The sequence below is a fragment of the Carya illinoinensis genome, chromosome 5 (genome assembly GCF_018687715.1).
Source record: "Carya illinoinensis cultivar Pawnee chromosome 5, C.illinoinensisPawnee_v1, whole genome shotgun sequence".
Taxonomy (NCBI): domain Eukaryota; kingdom Viridiplantae; phylum Streptophyta; class Magnoliopsida; order Fagales; family Juglandaceae; genus Carya; species Carya illinoinensis.
In genome coordinates, this window is record NC_056756.1 from 47,516,412 (window position 1) to 47,536,237 (window position 19,826).

General features: G+C 36.3%; 1 pseudogene; it reads right to left on the reverse strand.

The window, feature by feature from the left end:
* Positions 1–15,259: 15,259 nt before the first annotated feature.
* On the reverse strand, positions 15,260–17,840 carry LOC122310424 (annotated as a pseudogene).
* Positions 17,841–19,826: the final 1,986 nt, after the last annotated feature.

Here is a 19,826-nt window from a genome sequence, read left to right on the forward strand (position 1 = left end):
AATAAAACTAAATTCAAAATCTATCACTATAAAAAATAAAACTAAACTCCATTGTGCAACCAAAATTAAAAACTAAATTAAAACTAAATACACGTTAAAATTACATAACCAAAATGACAACCTAAAATTAAAAATACATAATCAAAATTAAAACCTAAAATTAAAAATACATAACCAAAGGTCCAAAATTACAACCTAAAATTAAAAATACATAACCAAAGGTCCAAAAAATGTCATTTTTCAACTTGTGCCTAAAAAAAAAGAACAAAATTAGTAAAGAAATAAGACACCATATAAATTTATAAAAATAAAGAAAGCAAAATTGAAATAAGATACCAGAAACAAGATTGTCAATCCTCTTCACGAAGTATGCTGGCCATAGAATTGGCTAATTCTGCATTAAGATGTTAAAGTATAGGAAATTAGTATTACAAAATGTTAAAATCAACTCATATAACAACTTAAAAAAATCTCTAAATACATTACCTGAGTCTAGCTTATAGCTCTCTGCATCATTAATGGCTTCAGAATAATTTTGACTCAAGCATATGGGAGTAGACTTCAACCAATTTTGCGAGCACACGAGAGCTTCTACAGTTCTAGGAGCCAAAGAGCTCCTAAACGGATCCAGGACACGGCCTCCTGTGCTAAATGATGACTCAGATGCAACGGTGGTGATAGGAATGACCAATATATCTCTTGCCATTAGAGCAAGAACTGGATACTTGGTGGAGTTGACTTTCCACCAATTTAAAATATTAAAACTCCCCGTAGGAATCTCAATGGTCTCCAACAAATACCGCTCTAACTCCGACTGACAATCCATCAAGGATACTGTATGCTCTTTATGGAACTCCCTCAAAAAATCCAAGGGATCATAGTCTGTAACTGTACTACTACTCCTCATTGATGCACTAGCTTCACCGCTTTGAGTTTTGTTAGCACCAGTTATGCACCCACCACCAAACTCTACATATGCCTCATACAAATATTCCATATCCCTCTTGAGGAGTGCAACAAATTCCTCACCCTTCTCCTCACCCAATGTTTTCTTGAACCAATATGCTTGAGTAACCAATTTGAACTGCGGATCAAGAATAGCAGCAATAAACAACAACCGATTTATTTTTTCAAGATCACCCCAATATTTATTATACTTTGTCTTCATTCTGAAAGCCATTGAACTCAAACGTCGATTACTATTGTCACAAAAATTATTCAAGTGTTTATGAATGACAATAAGCTCTTGGACATAATTATTTGATGTGACATATAGTGTACCAGAAATGCGCAATGTAACACCATCAAATATTTGAAGAAACTTCGAAAGGTTTCTTATGGTCTCCCAATCATCCGGCCCAGGAGCTCCTAGACCCTTTTCCCATGTCCATCCTCAGACAAATAAACTCGTAAGTAGGGATCTTCATCAAGCAAAAGTTGGAAGGCTTTTTGATACTTCTCAGCCACGTCCAACATAAGAAAAGTCGAATTCCATCTAGTAGGCACGTCAAGAGTCAAAAAACTAGAGCATTGAACTTTTGATCTATCAACACAAGACTTGAAAGTGGCAAGTCTTTGGGGAGAAGACTTCACATACTTAATCAAATTTCGGACCCTTACAATTGAGTCATCAACATCTTTCAAACCTTCACTCACAATAAGGTTTAAGATGTGTACCGTACATCTCATGTGAATAAACTCGTGCTTGCTATACAATCCGCACTTCCTATTTCCCTTGTTCTCAACCAATCAATAGCGGAGTCGTTAGAGGTAGCATTATCCACTGTAATTGTGAGGATTTTGTCAATGCCCCAATCAAGCATACACTCCTCCAACTCCCTCCCAATCGTTGCCCCCTTATGGCCGCTAATCCAAACAAATGAAATGATCCGCTTATGCAACTTCCAATTATTATCAATAAAGTGAGCGGTCACACACATGTAATTAATATTTTGGATAGAAGTCCAAGTGTCGGTGGTCAGGCATACACTTTGTTTGGTGGTCAAAAACATTTTCTTCAAGCTATCCTTCTTTCTCAAGAATACCCTCATGCAGTCACGCATTACGGTAAATCGAGAAGGAATAGGAAACCTCGGATCAAGGGCTTTAACAAATTCCTGAAACCTTTCTCCCTCAACACATCTAAATGGTAGCTCATCCACTATCACCATCCTAGCAAGGGCAGCTCGGATTTTTTTCTCATTATATTTGGCCATCCCTAAGGTCTTCTCCCCTTCCCTTCCTTCACTTCTTGCTTCCGGGACCAAGAATGTTTGACTCTTGTCCAATTTACTCTTACGGTTTTTGGGGCAAAGTTGGATGTGTGTTTTCATGGCCGAAGTGCCTTGCCTTTTGGGATGGCATTTCCATTGCCTATGACAATGATTACAAGTAGCTATAGGCTCTTCGGGATCACAATCGGGCACTCTTGTGAAGTGGGACCATACCTCAGACCTATTCTTAATATTTCTACTACTAGGTGGAGGGCGAGGGATAGAATGAAAGGCACTAGGAGTACCTACCGAAGAGCCTATTGGTCCACTAGACTCATCAACTATTGGACTGGGAATATCAATCGGTTGTTCTGGGGCTGGAATGCCAGGACAAGATGCACCTGTGGATGTAGGAGTGTTTGTGCCTTCCATATCCATGATTTAATAACTAGAACTGTAGAACACAACAAATAAGATGCACATAAACAAAATAAATTCATGAACTAATGTAAAGATTACTCAAGTAACTTATATGATATACATATATAGTAGTAATGAGAAAAAATGTCCTATGAATCTATAAATGTGGTTGCATCGCTCGACCCTCGCTCGACACTGAGCTCGAGCGAACTCAGGCAGAGTGTGCCGCTCGACCCTCGCTCGACACTGAGTTCGAGCGAACTCAGGCAGAGTGTGCCGCTCGACCCTCACTCGAGCGAACTCAGGCAGAGTGTGCCACTCGACCCTCGCTCGACACTGAGCTCGAGCGAACTCAGTGCTTACTGGGTTAAAAGCTTCTGCTTAGTGCTTACTAGAAGAATGGGAAAAAACCTAATATCCACACAACAATCTTAAAATCCACAACTATCCAGCGATTCCAGCACACAAACAAACCTAATATCCACAACTATCAAGAAAATGAACAAAAATAATGCAAAAATAGTTAAGATATACAAATTATAGAGAGATAAAGAGAGAGAGAGGCACCTCGGTTTTGCAAAGAATGGGCTTTCAGAGGGGCAACGAAGGTCGGAGGGACGACGGAGGAGCGACAGGTTCACGGGTTTAGATGAGAGGTACAGGTTCTAACTTCTGTCGGTGAAGGTTGAGATGAGAGGTGAGGCACTGAGGAGTGAGGAAGAAATCTGATTCAGCGAAGGGGGAGGGGAGGGGAGGGAATTCCCGGGGGGGGGGGGGGGAAGTGAAAACCCTAATGGGTTGCACAGAAACGGCGCTGTTTGGGGTTAAAAATTGGGAAAAAAAAAAGTTAGTAAAAATAACTTTAATAAGTTAGTAAAAATAAATTAAGAAGTTAGTAAAAATATATTTAAGTAAGTAAAAATATATTTAAGTTAGTAAAAATATATTTAAGTTAGTAAGAATATATACTATTAAATATATTATATATTAGTAATACACTAATACTAATACTATTAGTCTATTAATATTTAGTAAATTAGTAATATTTATTAACTTATTTACTATAGTCTAATAATTAGATAGTCATCATAGTCTAGATGTAATAACTAGTAACTAATAATATCTAATAACACTAGTTACACTAGTACTAATAGATAACAACTTAAAGATACTAATTTAATATACATATAACTAATATATACTATTAAATATATTATATATTAGTAATACACTAATACTAATACTATTGGTCTATTAATATATAGTAAATTAATAATATTTATTAACTTATTTACTATAGTCTAATAACTAGATAGTCTAGATGTAATAACTAGTAACTAATAATATGTCCATAACACTAGTTACACTAGTACTAATAGATAATAACTTAAAGATATATATTTAATATATATGTAACTAATAGTATACTATTGAACTATATAAGTAATTTACTATATACTAATAGTCTAATACTATTAGTCTATTAGTAAGTTAGTATATAGTATAATAGTAAATTAGTAATATTTATTAACTTATTTACTATAGTGAATAGTCTATAACAAATATGTAATAACTAGATGTAATAACTAGTAACTAATTATATGTAATAACACTAGTTACACTAGTACTAATAGATAATAACTTAGAAGATATTAATTTAATATATATTAACTAATAGTATACTATTATATATATATATATATTATATATTATATATTAGTAATACACTAATACTAATACTATTAGTCTATTAATATATAGTAATATTTATTAACTTATTTACTATAGTCTAATAACTTATAACTAGATAGTCTAGATGTAATAACTAGTAACTAATAATATGTGATAACACTACACTAGTAGTAAATTACTAATAGATAATAACTTAAAGAAAATAACTTAAAGATATTAATTTAATATATACAACTAATAGTATACTATTATATATATTAGTAATTTACTATATACTAATAGTCTAATACTATTAGTCTATTAGTATATAGTAAATTAGTAATATTTATTAACTTATTTACTATAAGTTTATAACTAATAACTAGTGCTAATTGCTAGTATATTATTGGATTTAACTAATGATGTTACTATATTTATATTTATATGATTACTATATAGAAAAATACATATATTTTTTATAAAATATGTACACTAGCGGAGGAGAGTCGGAGTCGGAGTCGGAGCCGAAGGATCGGAGTCGGATCGGAGCGGAGTCGGAGTCGGATCCGACTGGACTCCGACTCCGACTTTTATCGGGAAAAAAACTCCGACTCCGACTTTTCCCGGAGCTGAGTCGGGGTCGGAGTCGGATTTTCGGATTTCTGCTCAGCCCTACTCTAATTTCTGAAGACTAACGAATGTGCTAAATAAAATATATAAAAATTCGCATTTTAATAACATTCTAAGTACTAAATCAGGCCTGCACGTGTCTATAGCAATTTATAAATTAAATGTGAGACCCACTCGTTAGATGATTGAAGAAAAAGCTCCACAATGGAGGACGTATGCCAGTAATCATGTGGAATGAGATTATCTAAACCGAAATGAAGAAAAGTCACGACGTCGATGGTCAAGTCATTAAATTTGAAAAGTCGTGCACTAATTAATTAAGCAGGCCATGGATGTGAAAAAGATATCCATTTACTAGAAAAATCAGCAACAGTAATGAAGCATGTTTTATACATCCATCAATATCTCAAAGTTACTTGGAAAATGTAAGGATTTTATAAGGTTGTGTAGACAAATTGAATTCGCATGTTGCCATACTTTATGAGAGGTACTCGATGGTCTAACTTTATACCAACATGAGTGGACTTTGAATTTATTATCGAGTTGCATTTTATATTTTGAAATAATTTATATATTTTTTAGAAGTTTAAACTTACAAGCTCATGTAACTTTTTTTTCAACAAAATAACTTACAGTACTTGGCATATGTTTATCTACAAATTTTGACTAACTTTATGATTTGGTAAATTTCCTTTATATAATTTATCTATACACATTTACTAAATGATTCATTCGTGAATATAAACTCCTAATCAATAATTAGATGGCATGACTCATATAAATTACATTCATGCCATACAAAGCTGTTTTAGGCATTACATCCATCCATTTGGTATTCCGCAAAGAAGGTAAGTGTCTATCGTGGGGTAGGTTGTTTGGGCAACTGAAAGGTTGGATCCACTCTCATCCGTGAGGGAGGTTGAGTTATCGCGTGGGCTGGTCCTGCTTATCATCTCTCACAATGAGATAAGTTGTTCGAGTAGTTTGAAACTCGATCCACTCCCACCCATTGACATCATAGGAAATGTAAGTTTTGGGATTAGGCTGGTGCTGATCCTATTCTTTGTCATGGCAGAGGTTGAGTAGCCGAAGGGCTAGACCCGCTCTCCTCTGGAGTCTCGCGGGTAGGTAAGTTACCAGACAATCTAGGATTGAAGCCACTTTCTCCTATTGACGCTCACAAGAAATGTAAGTTGTCGGGCGGCCGAGGGCTGACCTTCACTCCTCCACAGGAGGGATAAAGTCGTGTACAAATTAATTAAGTAGGCCATGGACGTGAAAAAGATGTCCATTTACTAGAAAAATCAGCACCAGTAATAGAGCATGTTTTATACACCCATCGATATCTCGAAGTTACTTGGAAAATGTAAGGAATTTATAAGGTTGTGTAAACAAATTAAATTCGTACGATGCTATACTTTATGAGTGGTACTCGATGGTCTAATTTTATACCAACATGAGTCGACTTTGAATTTATTATCGAGTTGTATTTTATATTTTGAAATAATTTATATATTTTTTATAAGTTTAAACTTACTCGCAAGGTCATGTAACTTTTTTTTCAACAAAATAACTTATATAATAGTACTTGGTATATGTTTATCTACAAATTTTGACTAACTTTATGATTTGGTAAATTTCCTTTATATAATTTATCTATACACATTTACTGAATGACTCGTTCGTGAATATAAAATTCTAATTGATAATTAGAAGGCATGACTCATATAAATTTTGACTATCGACCCTCATAGGGAGATAGGTTGTATGGGCAATTGGGATTGAACTTGCTCCCGCCTATTGAAGCTCACGAGGAATGTAAGTTGTCGAGCAGCCGAGGGTTGGCCCGCACTTCATCGTGGAGGGATAAAGCTGTCTTAGGCATTACATTCATCCATTTCATATTCTGCAGGGAAGGTAAGTGTCGGACAGCTGAGCAATTGGTCCGCACTTCTCCATGGGCTGCCGAAAAGGTTGGATCCACTCTCATCCGTGAACACGTCAAGTGCAATGTACCCCATGGTCCACTCTCATCCGTGAGGGAGGTTGGATCCACTCTCATCTGTGAACACTTCAACTGCAATGTACCCATAAAGTTTATGGGTTGAAATTCAAAGATAGCATTTCCTACAAAACCAACGATGGCAGTATTTTATAGAACACAACTATATTGCATTACAGATATTCACTTTCTTGATTGAAAGTGCGCAAATTGAAAACCGATTAATTAAGCATCAGAAAAAAAACCAATCCAAACTAACTTAGGTACCACGTTTTGTTTTAGAATTGGCTAATCACCAAGAACATAACTAAAAGATAGGCAAAAGAATCAAGGAGAGAAAAACAAAATACCATCACAATACTTGCCCTTAGGGCTACCATACAAAAATGAAAATCTATAAAATTTGTACTCAGACAATTCATTTATATCATACCAATCTGTAAAATAAAATGCTATATTGTAGCCATAACATTAGAACATATTACCTGTTCAAATTCGTAGCTGAACTTGGTGGGAAGTAGAAGAGCAGCCGCTGAAGCAAAAGAGTAGCTTCTATCTTACGGTCTGGCCTACGTACTATTACCAAATCTGATGGTGTCTCTTTCAAAAAGTTCGTAACAGAGATCCACGAAGAAGAAGACCCATCCAAATATCTTACGGCCTCTTGAAGACCAACACGAATGAAGACGACACTTGACCCAAACGAATGAAGACGACACTTGACCCACACGAATGAAGACTAGACCCACAAAAATACCTACACAGATCCACTTTAAGACAAGAAGATCTCGGTGCCGAGGACGAGCTTGAGTAGAAAACGACATCACGAAGCTGAACACGGCCTCAAGAAGAAGACGACGCCACGAAGCTTCAGACCAGACCACCATGACTCCACGACCCAAGCTTCTATGAGATCAAAGACCACTACAAGCTTCAGACCAGACCACCACGACTCCATGACCCAAGCTTCTATGAGATCAAAGACCACTACAAGCTTCAGACCAGAGCACCACGAAATTTCTGTGAGATCGAAGACCACCTATGCCCAGAGCACCACGAAGCCACAAACCTTTTGTGAGCATGAAGATGAGGTTGTAGAGCAGAGGACCAAGAAGCGGGAATCAGCTCTGAAGTTTTGATCTTGATCCGTTTTTTTTTTTTATTATTATTATTATCAAAAATCAGATGATGATGTGGCGACTCTGCGACAACTATACGTAGCAGTCTTGGCTATGCAAATATATTGCTGTAGCGCTATAATATATGTCATGTTATACTGCCTATATAGCTTCTATTCTTGAAATTTTGAACAAGCCCAAGGTACACCATTCATGGTCATGATTCAGCGATGCCTGGACTTTTGCATAGATATCTCAACCAATCCATTTATAGAAGACATGATTAAAATTGAAAAACACCTTACCGGATTAAATCTATAGAAGAACAAAAGGGAAGCAAAAAAGAACTCATATAATGGAGAAGAAAATAGTTTGATTGGTATAATTGAGCTCTTTACTACTCAGAAAGCCGTCAATGAGCCTCATTGCTCCCAAGAGAACCACCACGGCCTACATTTCTTTACGTTGTTGCCATTTTTGCTACGTATAACTTATCATTATTGATCGAGTTAATTTAAGGAAATCCTTAATGAATTATATATTATTGGTACGACTGTGGAAACCCACTCTTCTCAATCATACCATTGCTCCTGCATTTCTCTTCTCAAACCATGCCCTTTATGACCTCTAGTTATCCTTGTAATGCCTCACTGCAATACTAGAGGACCTAACATTCATTACCCTTCTGCCAATCTTGGTAGCAAATCACTCATCCATCTCAATAGCTCATTATAAGCATACAATTGGAAAGAAAATTAACCAATCCGAGTTTAATATTTAAGAAATTTACAACTTATAGTCTTTTTTCTTTTAAAATAAAAGTAAAATAATGGTCCGTTGAATATATATAAAGCAAAAAAAAAATGTTTATTTTTTTGCTAAATAAAAGCAACATGTACGAACCAAAGCAGGATTTCTATTCAATTACTTCTAGCGAGAGAATTGTTGATAAGAAAAGTTACAATAAATAGAGCAAAGAAGGAAATATATAGATATAAATATATATATATATATATATATCTAACTCTCTCTCACACACACACAATATATATTTAAATTTGCCATAAAAAATAATTTCTATAAGCATCAATCTCTAAAAGATTAGAGAGTTCTGTGGACACAACCTGTAAAATTGAACAAAATAAAATCTTGTCCTTTTCTTTTTTCAAGATATTTATATGCAAACAATTCTTTTAAAATTTTATTTTAAACAAACTGGAAAGATGAATTATGATCATGGTCATACCATTGCAATTGATGATGGCATCACTAACTAAACCCATATCAATATGCCTCACGGCCCAAGAGAATAAGACCACCCACTAAAAGAGCGTGGAAAACCTCAAAGCTTGTGGCTTCTCTCTCTCTCTCTCAAAGCCCAACCTCCATTACATGGGCTTCACTACTCTTTATATAAAAAAAAAATTTGATGGGCTTAGTTTCTTAACAAGAGTACTAAAGTAAGGGCCAAAGACCCATATAATTGTTGTTATCTCTTTCAATTGTTTAAATGAATTTATTAATTTTTTATTTTTTGGATTAAACCTAATTTTGACAGACGCCAACCTTAGTTTTTAAATACAGTTTTATATGTTTACCATATTCAGCAAAAAAAAAAAAATAACAAAATAAATATATTAAAAATATGTATGAAACATATTCTTCCATTAAAATCATTTGTAATAGTATTGTCTTTCATTCCGCTCCCAAGCACCTCTATTATTCTTGTCTCCACTTTGTTGAATTAGAAAAGTACAATATACACCCATATATATATAGTTTTAAATATGATTGCTAAAAAGGGATGATTTTTTTTTTTTTTTTGAAAACAAGATTAATAGAAAAAAAGATAAATTTTTAAAAGAAAGAAATGAGAATATTTATATAATGAAACTATTTTCCTCGAAACTTTCAAATGGTATCTGTACATGTACCATGGTGAACCAAGTAGGCCATGTGCAAGTCTCCCTTAGCATCTCTGAGCACTCCACCCGCCCCTGCAACACCAAGATTCCCATTTGAACTTCCATCAACATTCAACTTTATACGTCCAATTACCGGCTTTGTCCATTGCACCAACTTAGGAACTAAGCTTTTCGGAGGTTTGATTGGGATGTTAAGCTCCATTCGAATTTTCTCATCTCGACTCGATAACAGTTTCCCCGCTTTAAGCTTTTCACTTTCGCTAACCATGTCTTAATATTATACCACACGGTAACAGCCGAATCTTTAACTCCTTCCATTCGTGCCTTACATCATCTTAACCAGAGGGACCAAGTCACAATTGATGGAATGATACCCATTAGATGCCCCATTTGTGATGATTTAGAAGCTTTGGCAAACCAGGCCTCCACTACTTGGTTCCAACAACTTCCTGTAATTCTGCCCAAACCCATCTGCGCATATGTTCCATACTTCATTTGCAATATCACCATTTGCAAGCACATGGTTTCTATCTTCATATCCACCATTCAAGCAACAGTCACATTTTGAAGCTATTGGAATGCCAATGTTTCTTATTTTATCATCCACACTTAAAACATTGTTGAAGACTTTCCACATAGTAATAGAAATATTTTTTGGGATGCAAGAGTGCCATACCCAATCTGCCCATCTAACCTTGGGAGCACTTACTCGAATATAGTTCTATGCACTTTTAGTGGAGAATTTTCCATCATTGTTAACTGTCCATACCAGTAAGTCTGACCCTGCTCTGTTTTTGCTTAGAACTTCCAACACTTTTTCGGCTAGCTCTCCCCCTAGTAGACAATGTAACTTAGCAGCATCCCAACCATTCTCAATTTTGCATTATGTAACTTGTAGGCTTGGAGAATCACCCATAGGAACCAAATTACTTAGAGGACCCTCATCCAACCACTTATCAAACCAAAATGATATATTTCCATTTTGATAGATTAAATACTTCAGGGATACATGAAGCTACCATCCTCTAGAATCTAGTACCTTTTCCCTTATCCACAAGAGAGATGTGATTATGCCTAACATACTTGGCTCTAAAAAACTTAGTCCACAGAGACTCCTCCACCATAATCTTCCACGCAAATTTCTTGAAGAGAGACTTTTGACTATCTGTAAAATTTCTAAACCCCATTCCACCTTCTGCTGCAGGTAAGCATAAATTATCCCATGACTTCCAATGTTTTTTTGGCTTTCCTTCATGCACACCCCAGAAAAAATTGCTTAGGCATCTATTGGTACTTTCCATCACCGAACAGGTACATACACAGTAGATAATAAATATATAGGAAGACTCATTAGGACATGCTTCAAGAGAAGCACACGGGCCCCATTAGCTAATAATTTACTTTTCCACCCTTCCAACCTTGCCTTTATTTTTTCAACAAGTTCCTCCAAGTAGATTGCTTTCATACGCCCAGAGATTATTGGAACTCCCAAGTATTTGAACGGCATCTTACCTTCCACAAACCTAGTGATTCGTAGAAGAGATCTCCTTCGAGCACTGGTGATATGTTTAGAAAAGGTTATAGAAGATTTGTCTTTACTAACGTTTTAGCCTGACCATTGCTCGTAAGTAGACAAAATATCCACAATGGCTCTCACTGATGCTTTACTCCCATTAGCAAAAATAACTATTTCATCGGCATATAACAAATGCGATATCAACGGTGTACCTCTAGGTTGCAAAAAAACACCAATTTTATTTTATTCAAATTTCGCCTTGAGCAATCTAGAAAGAATTTCTTCAACAATGATAAACAAATAAGGTGAGATTGGATCACCTTACCTCAATCCTCGAACACTTTTAAAGAAACCCTTTGAGACCCCGTTCATGACGATGGAGAAATGAGGGTTAGAAATGCACTGCCTGATCAAACCACACACCTGACTAGAAAATCCAAATTGAGACATAACATGCAAGAGGAAGTTCCAATCCACACTGTCATAAGCTTTTGCCATATCCAGCTTAAGGATGATATTACCACCTCGGACAGGTTTATTTATACTATGTATGAGCTCCTGTATAAGGCTTATGTTGTCGAAAATGCTTCGGCCTGGAATAAAAGTTCCTTGTTCTGGAGCTATAATACGTGGAAGCATGGAGCCAGCTGACTCACCAATATTTTGGAACAGATTTTGTAGAAGGCCGAGCATAGACTAATCGGTCTAAACTTGTCAAAGTTTGTTGGCACCTCCACTTTAGGAATAAGAGTAAAAAAAGATGCGGCAAAATTCATGGGAAGATAGTTTAGCTTGTTGTCGTAATCGAGTTTCTTCCCGTCCCAGCCAAGTGTTCAGTTCAATTTTAGCTACCAGGTAATCTTGCTCATCTTCCTCATTAAAACCATCTTGCATTTTTTCCTCTAACTTGACCACTCTTTCTTCCAAGAGCCTAATATTTAGTGTCATAGCCCCAAAAACCTCCCTATTCCATCCATGCAAAATACTTTTAAGTCTTTTCAATTTTTTTGCCAATCGAGCCATCCCACTATCCTCTATCCCCTTCTCCCAAGAATCCGCCACACATGCCATGAAAGCCTCATGATTGACCCACATTTGATGGAATTTAAAAGGAGGAAAACCATACGGTGTTGTGGAATTTTTTAAACGAATCACCATTGGAGAATGATCCGAAGTACTCCTAGCTAAATATTCTAGGTGAGCCTCGAGAAAGACCAAAAGCACCTCGGCACTAATTAGAGCCTTGTCTAAGTAAGCCCAACTCCGCGAAGCTCCTTCGTGACCATTGCACCACAAAAAACGATTACCAGAATACCTTATTTCAGATAAGCCAGTAGAGTCAATAAAAGAATTAAAATCCTTCATTGCCGAACACTGTCAAGGTCTACCACCTCTACATTCCAAATCATTTCTTATGATGTTAAAGTCTCCCAATACAAGCCATGGAATAAACTCCCTCACCCCATTAGATAAGGAATGTCATAAATTCCTACGCTCCACCTGGGTACATTTAGCATAGATGAAAGAAATACATAGTCTCTTACTTTGAATCTCTGTAAGCACAATAATTGATTCGTCGCCTCCACCAAATCTACCTTTACCCCCTGGGCCCATAGAATCCACAATTTCTCCCCTTGCAATTCATTTGATAAACAACCCTCAAACTGCATTTTTTGTTTAAAACTCTCCATGTGTCTTTGTGCTAATAAAGGTTCTGCCACAGCAACAATCCCAGGTCTATGCTTATTAACCAATTTATTCAACCTTCTCTTAGAAGTTCCCATCCCCCGTATGTTCCAAAAAAGAATGGACTTCATCATAAATTAAGTCCCGAGGGCCTTCCTCCTTTGTGTCTAATTAGGTTCTCAGAATCAAACATAATTGCCTTAGATTTACCAATATTCTCCACACCTTCTGCAATTTCTGAATCAGAAAAAATTATCGAGGCATCCCTACACATCTCGTCCTTAGACGCTTCCACATCCTCCACAGTCACCAACTCTCCTACAAGTTGAGCCTCTTCAACCACTTCTAAAGAGCCAAAAGGATCTAAATTTGTTTGAGGCACATATACCCCATTAGCACACATTTCCCGTCCTTCACCATATTCAATTCGATTTACTGTATTATTGTCCACAACATCCAATAAATCAACATCAGCTTGAGCTCCAGGCTGTTGAAGTTCACAACATACCTGGTCCTTCACTTTCATGATGTCTCTTCCTTCCTCTACACACATTTCCTGTACATTGGCTTCATTTTCATCCGTGTGTATCTGGTTCTCCTTGATAGCTATTTTTTGCCCTGTTTTCTCCCCTATTTCCTCCCTATTATCATCATTTTTATTCAAAACTCCCTCCTCTAGATCACCCACTTCATCTTGATTACTTGTTTTAGCCTTGTCCTACTCCCCACACCCAACTGGTTTTCCTGCTTCTTTTCTAGCCTGTGCTTTCTTCTCCCATCCTCCATCTCCTTGGAGCCTCTCTTCCGTCTTCCTACCTCCTTTCCATTTGCATGTAGAGTCATTATGGACTTGCATTCGACAATGATAGCAATATGCAGGAAGAGTTTCATACACCACTTTCTGCAACCGGCTAGAGCTTGATGAGGGATTCCTATCCAGAATGAATCAAGCGGCTTTTTGGAGGCGTCCATTTTGATACATACCCTTGCTCCATCCATTCGAGTTGCACACCGTGTATAGTTGTCCAGACGGATATACTGACCAAGCGGCATCGTTATATTTCGTAGAAAAGCTTCATGATAAAAGTTTGGCAGGAGACCTGGTAGTGTGATCCAAACCGGTACCAAATGGGGCTCTTTTTCTTCATCAAACTTAGGGTACCATTGGAAAATTCGATAAGACACTCCTTCTACATCACAAGTTTCTCTTGAGAAAGCTTTGACAAAATCAGATTCATTTGAAAATCGAATGAACACAGACCTGGCCATTGACATCGCAAACACCACCAGTTGTGAATCCAAGCTCCACAGACTTGTAATGAAAGCTTTAATAATATCAAGAGATGGCCGCTGTCTCATAAACTTCATAACTAGTGAGAATTTAAACGGTTGTGCAGACTGTTCTATTTCCTCCTTCGTGAAAGACACATATGGCACCCCATCGAGTACCTTCAAAGGTCTCAAAGGTATTTGAACTTCTGGAATCGGCTAAGGACTTTGGGTCACCATATCTGCAAAAGTCCTGTATCTTCCTGATGACGCCGAGGCATCATGATGGACCCTGGTGGCTACCATGTTTCCCACAAGTCACTCCAACCCTAGCAGAGCCATTTATAACTTAAACTCCATCTTCACCAGATAATTTAATTAAAAAATTATTAGATGGTTAATAATAATAGTATAAAGTGAATTCATAATTTGATACAAACTCAAAACTTAATATATGACAAAGAACTAATTAGAATCATTGAGTCACTGCCATTAATTATTAATGGGTCACGCATTATGCATTACACGTATACAATACAAAATGGAAATCTTGGTAGACATCACTAAAGCAGTGTCATGTCTACCATAAGAGTACTAGTCAACATCGATTAGCTCCTTTTGAACTATCAAATTTTATTCGAAACAAATATGATCATATCAAGTTCATATATAATAAGCAACCTTGAATTCCTTCATGATCATTCCAACATCAAAAGTAATAATGTTCAACTACAACATGATTATTTCAATATCTTCAAAACAAACTACTAAAACTTAATCTAATTCAGGGATGACCTCTAACTCTTGGCCTAATGCATTATAGGCTTCCTTGCATGGATTCTCGTAGGGTCTGGGGAGGCAAAAGGATTAGGAGGCATAATTAATTTATCTCCTTCTCCTTCCAACGTTTGAACCACAAATTTCATAGAAGGACGGTCCATTGGGTACCATTGGATGCACCGAAGTCCATGATTGCAAGTTTTTTTGCAATTTTCATATCTCCATCATCCTCAATAAAAACTTGCAACTCTTCCTTTTGTCCTAAGAGATTGTAGATCCATTCTGGAAAGTAAACTTGGCTAGCATTTTCTGACGTCATGTCAACACTTCTCCTCCCTCCAACAATTTCAAGCAACAACATTCCAAAACTGTAAACATCTGTTTTATAAGACACAGTCCCAAAGTTTCTAGAGAACACTTCAAGAGCAATGTAACCCATGATCCACCTGCCTGTGGTCATAGATATTGCACTTTGATCCTTGGAACACAACTTTGCAAGGCCAAAATCAGAAATTTTTGGAATAAAGTTTTGGTCTAGCAAAACATTATGAGGTTTGATATCAAAATGGAGGATTCTTTGATCACATCCTTGGTGAAGATATTCGATTCCTTTTGCCACACCAAGAAAATATCATGCAGTATCTCCCAACCAAGAAAATTTCTCTTAGAATTCTTTGAAAACATGAACTTTTCTAATGAATAATTTGACAAAAAAATTGAAAATAACTCATAAACTAGTGCTCGTCTAAATCCATCAGCACAAAATCTAACCAAGGGAACTACATTGACATGATGGATTCTACCCATTATTCCAACTTCATTTATGAATTCTTCTCCATTTCCCTTGGAACTATTCAAGATCTTCACGGCATCGTGGATTTCATTAGAAAGTTTTCCTCTGAACACTGTTCTGTAGGCTCCTTCGCCCAATTTCTCGGTAAACTGATTTGTAATCCTTTTAAGATCAGCGTACTAGTATCTCGTGGGCTTGTAGCTTCTGTAGTCGTCCCATAAATTTTCAATCTTCTTCCAATATTCTTTTTCTACTTTGTCATTGCTATAGACGCAATAAAGTGCGAAAGCCAGCTGTAGTAGTAAAAGCGTTTGACCTAAAATGGCCTGCATATATATATATATATATATTTATCAAACATTCACCAAGTCAAGAGCTCACGTCTTTCCCGATTAATTAGTACGTATGTTTGAAACTTTCTAATATAAAAGTTAAAAAGCTAAGGGATAAATAACTTACCAGTGGTCACTAATTTTGTTGATGCACCTGTAAAATATTAATTTGACATATATAATCATCAGATTCTATTAAAGATCAGTTAGTGTGATGTTTATTTCCTAAGAACTTTTCATTTATGTTTTACTATATTAAGCTTTTCTATTATTAGCTTGTGTTTGGAAGTTGTATCTCTGCTTTTAATGAAATTTGTGAGTCTCTATGTAAGCATATATATCAGACTAATAAGAAATGAAAGGGTAGAACAATCAGAATCAATCTTCACATTGGAGATTGAAGTTTCTCTCAAAATACTCTGTTTTTTTTCCTCTGTTTTGCCTCTTTGGTTAAAACTAACAATTGGCATTAGAGCGAACCGGTTCATCTAAGGGTCAAAAATGGCTACCTTTGGAGCAAAAACTTCAGTTCCCATTTTCAATGGTGAAAGCTATGATTATTGGAGCATCAAAATGAAGATCTTTTTCCTATCTCAAGATCTATGGGATGTAGTGGAAAAGGGAGTGACAATTCCAGCAGTAGGAGCTTTGGATTCAACTCAATCTAAGCAAGAAACTACGAAAGATGCAAAGGCTTTGTTCATCCTGTAGTAGGCTGTGTCTGAATCAATCTTTCCAAGGTTGATGAGGGCTAGCACTTCAAAGGGAGCATGGGAGATTCTACAGTAAGAATTTCAAGGAAATGCCAAGGTAAAACTCATCAAACTTCAAGGCTTTAGATGGGAGTTTGAAAATTTAAAAATGAAGGAATCTAAAGTAGTAAAAGAATATGGTTCCAGATTAATTGAATTAGTTAATCAGATGCGTGCCCATGGTGAAATCAAAGGATTGTTCAAAAAATTTTGATTAGTTTACCCGAGAAGTATGATCATGTAGTGGCATCAATAGAGGAGTCTAAAGACCTACAAACACTGTCAATTACAGAGTTGATGGAATTGCTTCAAGCTCATGAACAAAGGCTAGCAAGAAGGGGGTGATGGTTCCTTGGAGCATGCTTTCCAATCCAAGGTGAATCTGAAAAATAAGAAAACAAAAGATTATAAAAAGAAGCCTCAAAATGATTACAAGAATTCTGATCAAGTGCAAAAGGAAAGTAAGATGAAAGGGAAAATGGGTGAATTTCCTCCATGTGGTATCTGCAAGAAAAAAAAAAATCATTTAGAAAAAAATTGCTATCATGCTGGGAAGCCACAATGTTGGAATTGTAAAAAATTTGGGCATATGGAAAAGGATTGTAGATACAAGAACAATCAACAAGCCAACTATTTAGAAGAAAAGGAGGAGAATGAGCATTTATTTTTTGCATATCAAGCTCTCACTCAATAAGAGAAGATCTGGTTTATAGACAATGGATATAGCAACCATATGGCTTCTGATGAAACAATTTTCACTGATTTGGACAATTCTATCAAAATCCAAGTTAAGATGGGTAATGGTGAACTTATTGAAGCTAGAGGCAAAGGCACAGTGGCCATCTGGACCAAGAAGGGTACAAAACTCATCAAGGATGTATTGCTGGTTCCATCCCTTGATCAAAACCTGTTGAGTGTAGGCCAAATGATGGAAACTGGTTACTTCTTGTGCTTTGAAAATAATATGTGTAGAATTTATGATGAGAAGAATAAGGTGGAGCTAGCTAAAATAAAAATGGGGAGAAGTAGGAATTTTCCCATTCAATAGAACTTTCCTAAGCCTATGGTGGCAACTGTGGATGAGACAATGTTATGGCACCAAAGATTGGGCATTACAATCTCAATTCTTTGAGATTATTGCATCAGAAGGAGATGATGAAGGATCTATCTCTCAAAAGGAGACACCAGTTTGTAAAGGGTGCTTGGTTGGAAAACATCACAAACTTCCATTTCCATCAGAAAGCAGTTGGAGAGCCAAGGAAAAACTGCAACTGGTTCACACTGATGTGTGTGGTCCAATGAGAACTTTAACTCACAATCAAAGCAAATACTTTATTCTCTTCATAGATGATTTTACTAGAATGATGTGGGTTAATTTCTTTCATGAAAAATCTGAAGTTTTTGGAGTTTTCAAGAAGTTTAAACTACTGGTTGAAAAGCAGTCAGGACATAAAATCAAATCTTTAAGGAGTGATAGAGGTAGTGAATATAACACCAAAGAATTTGAAAAATTTTGTGAAGCTGAGGGGATTGAGCATCAATTATCAGTGGCTTATTCTCCACAACAGAATGGAGTGTCCGAGAGAAAGAATAGGACAGTCATGGAAATGGCTAGAAGTATGTTGCATGAGAAGAAACTACCCAAGGAATTTTGGGGTGAAGCAGTAAACACTGCTGTGTTTTTACTGAATAGATTACCAACTAAAACTGTGGAGAAACAGACTCCTTATGAAGCTTGGAGTGGAATAAAACCCTCTGCAAGTTTCTTAAGGGTGTTTGGGTGTATATGTTATGTTCATGTTCCATCTCAGAAAAGAACCAAACTTGAAGAGAAGGCTGAAATAGGTGTATTTGTGGGTTATAGTTCAGTTTCAAAGGGTTTTCGAATTTTTAATTTGGAAACTAGAAAGCTGGTTGTGAGCAGAGATGTGAGGTTTAATGAGAATGCTTCTTGGGATTGGGAAGCTGAGAAGGTTGTTCAACCAAGAGTTGAGATATCAGTTCAACCATCAACTGAGATGGAAGAAGAAGAAGCTGAAGTTGAAACAAGTGATATTCAGCAAATTCATACAGAAAGTCCCATTGCTACTCAAGTATTCTTTGATGATAGTGAAGAAGAGTCAACTCCTGAATCTCCAATAAGAAGAACAAGACTTCTTAGTGAAGTATATGAGCATTGTAATTATGCTACACTTGAACCCAATAGCTTTGCAGCAGCTTCAAAGGAGGAAGTTTGGCATAAAGCTGTGAGAGAAGAAATTAGGATGATAGAGAAGAATGAAACTTGGAAGTTGGTTTCTTTACCAGCAAATAAAGAAGTTATTGGAGTAAAATGGATTTATAAGACTAACTTAAATCCGGATGGCTCTATCTTGAAGCATAAAGCAAGGTTGGTTGTCAAGGGGTATGTGTAGCAACATGGAATAGATTATAATGAAACTTTTGCTCCTGTTGCAAGTATGGATACCATTAGAGCCTTAGTCTCACTTGTTGCTTAAAAGGGCTGGAAAGTATTACAACTAGATGTGAAATTATCATTCCTAAATGGAGTGTTGGAAGAAAAGGTTTATGTGGATCTACCTGAGGGGTTTGAAAAGGAAGAATGTAAAGTTTATAAACTGAAAAAAGGCTTTGTATGGATTAAAACAAGCACCAAGGGCCTGGTATGGGAGAATTGATTAATATTTCTCTAAGCAAGGCTTCAGGAGGAGCAAAAGTG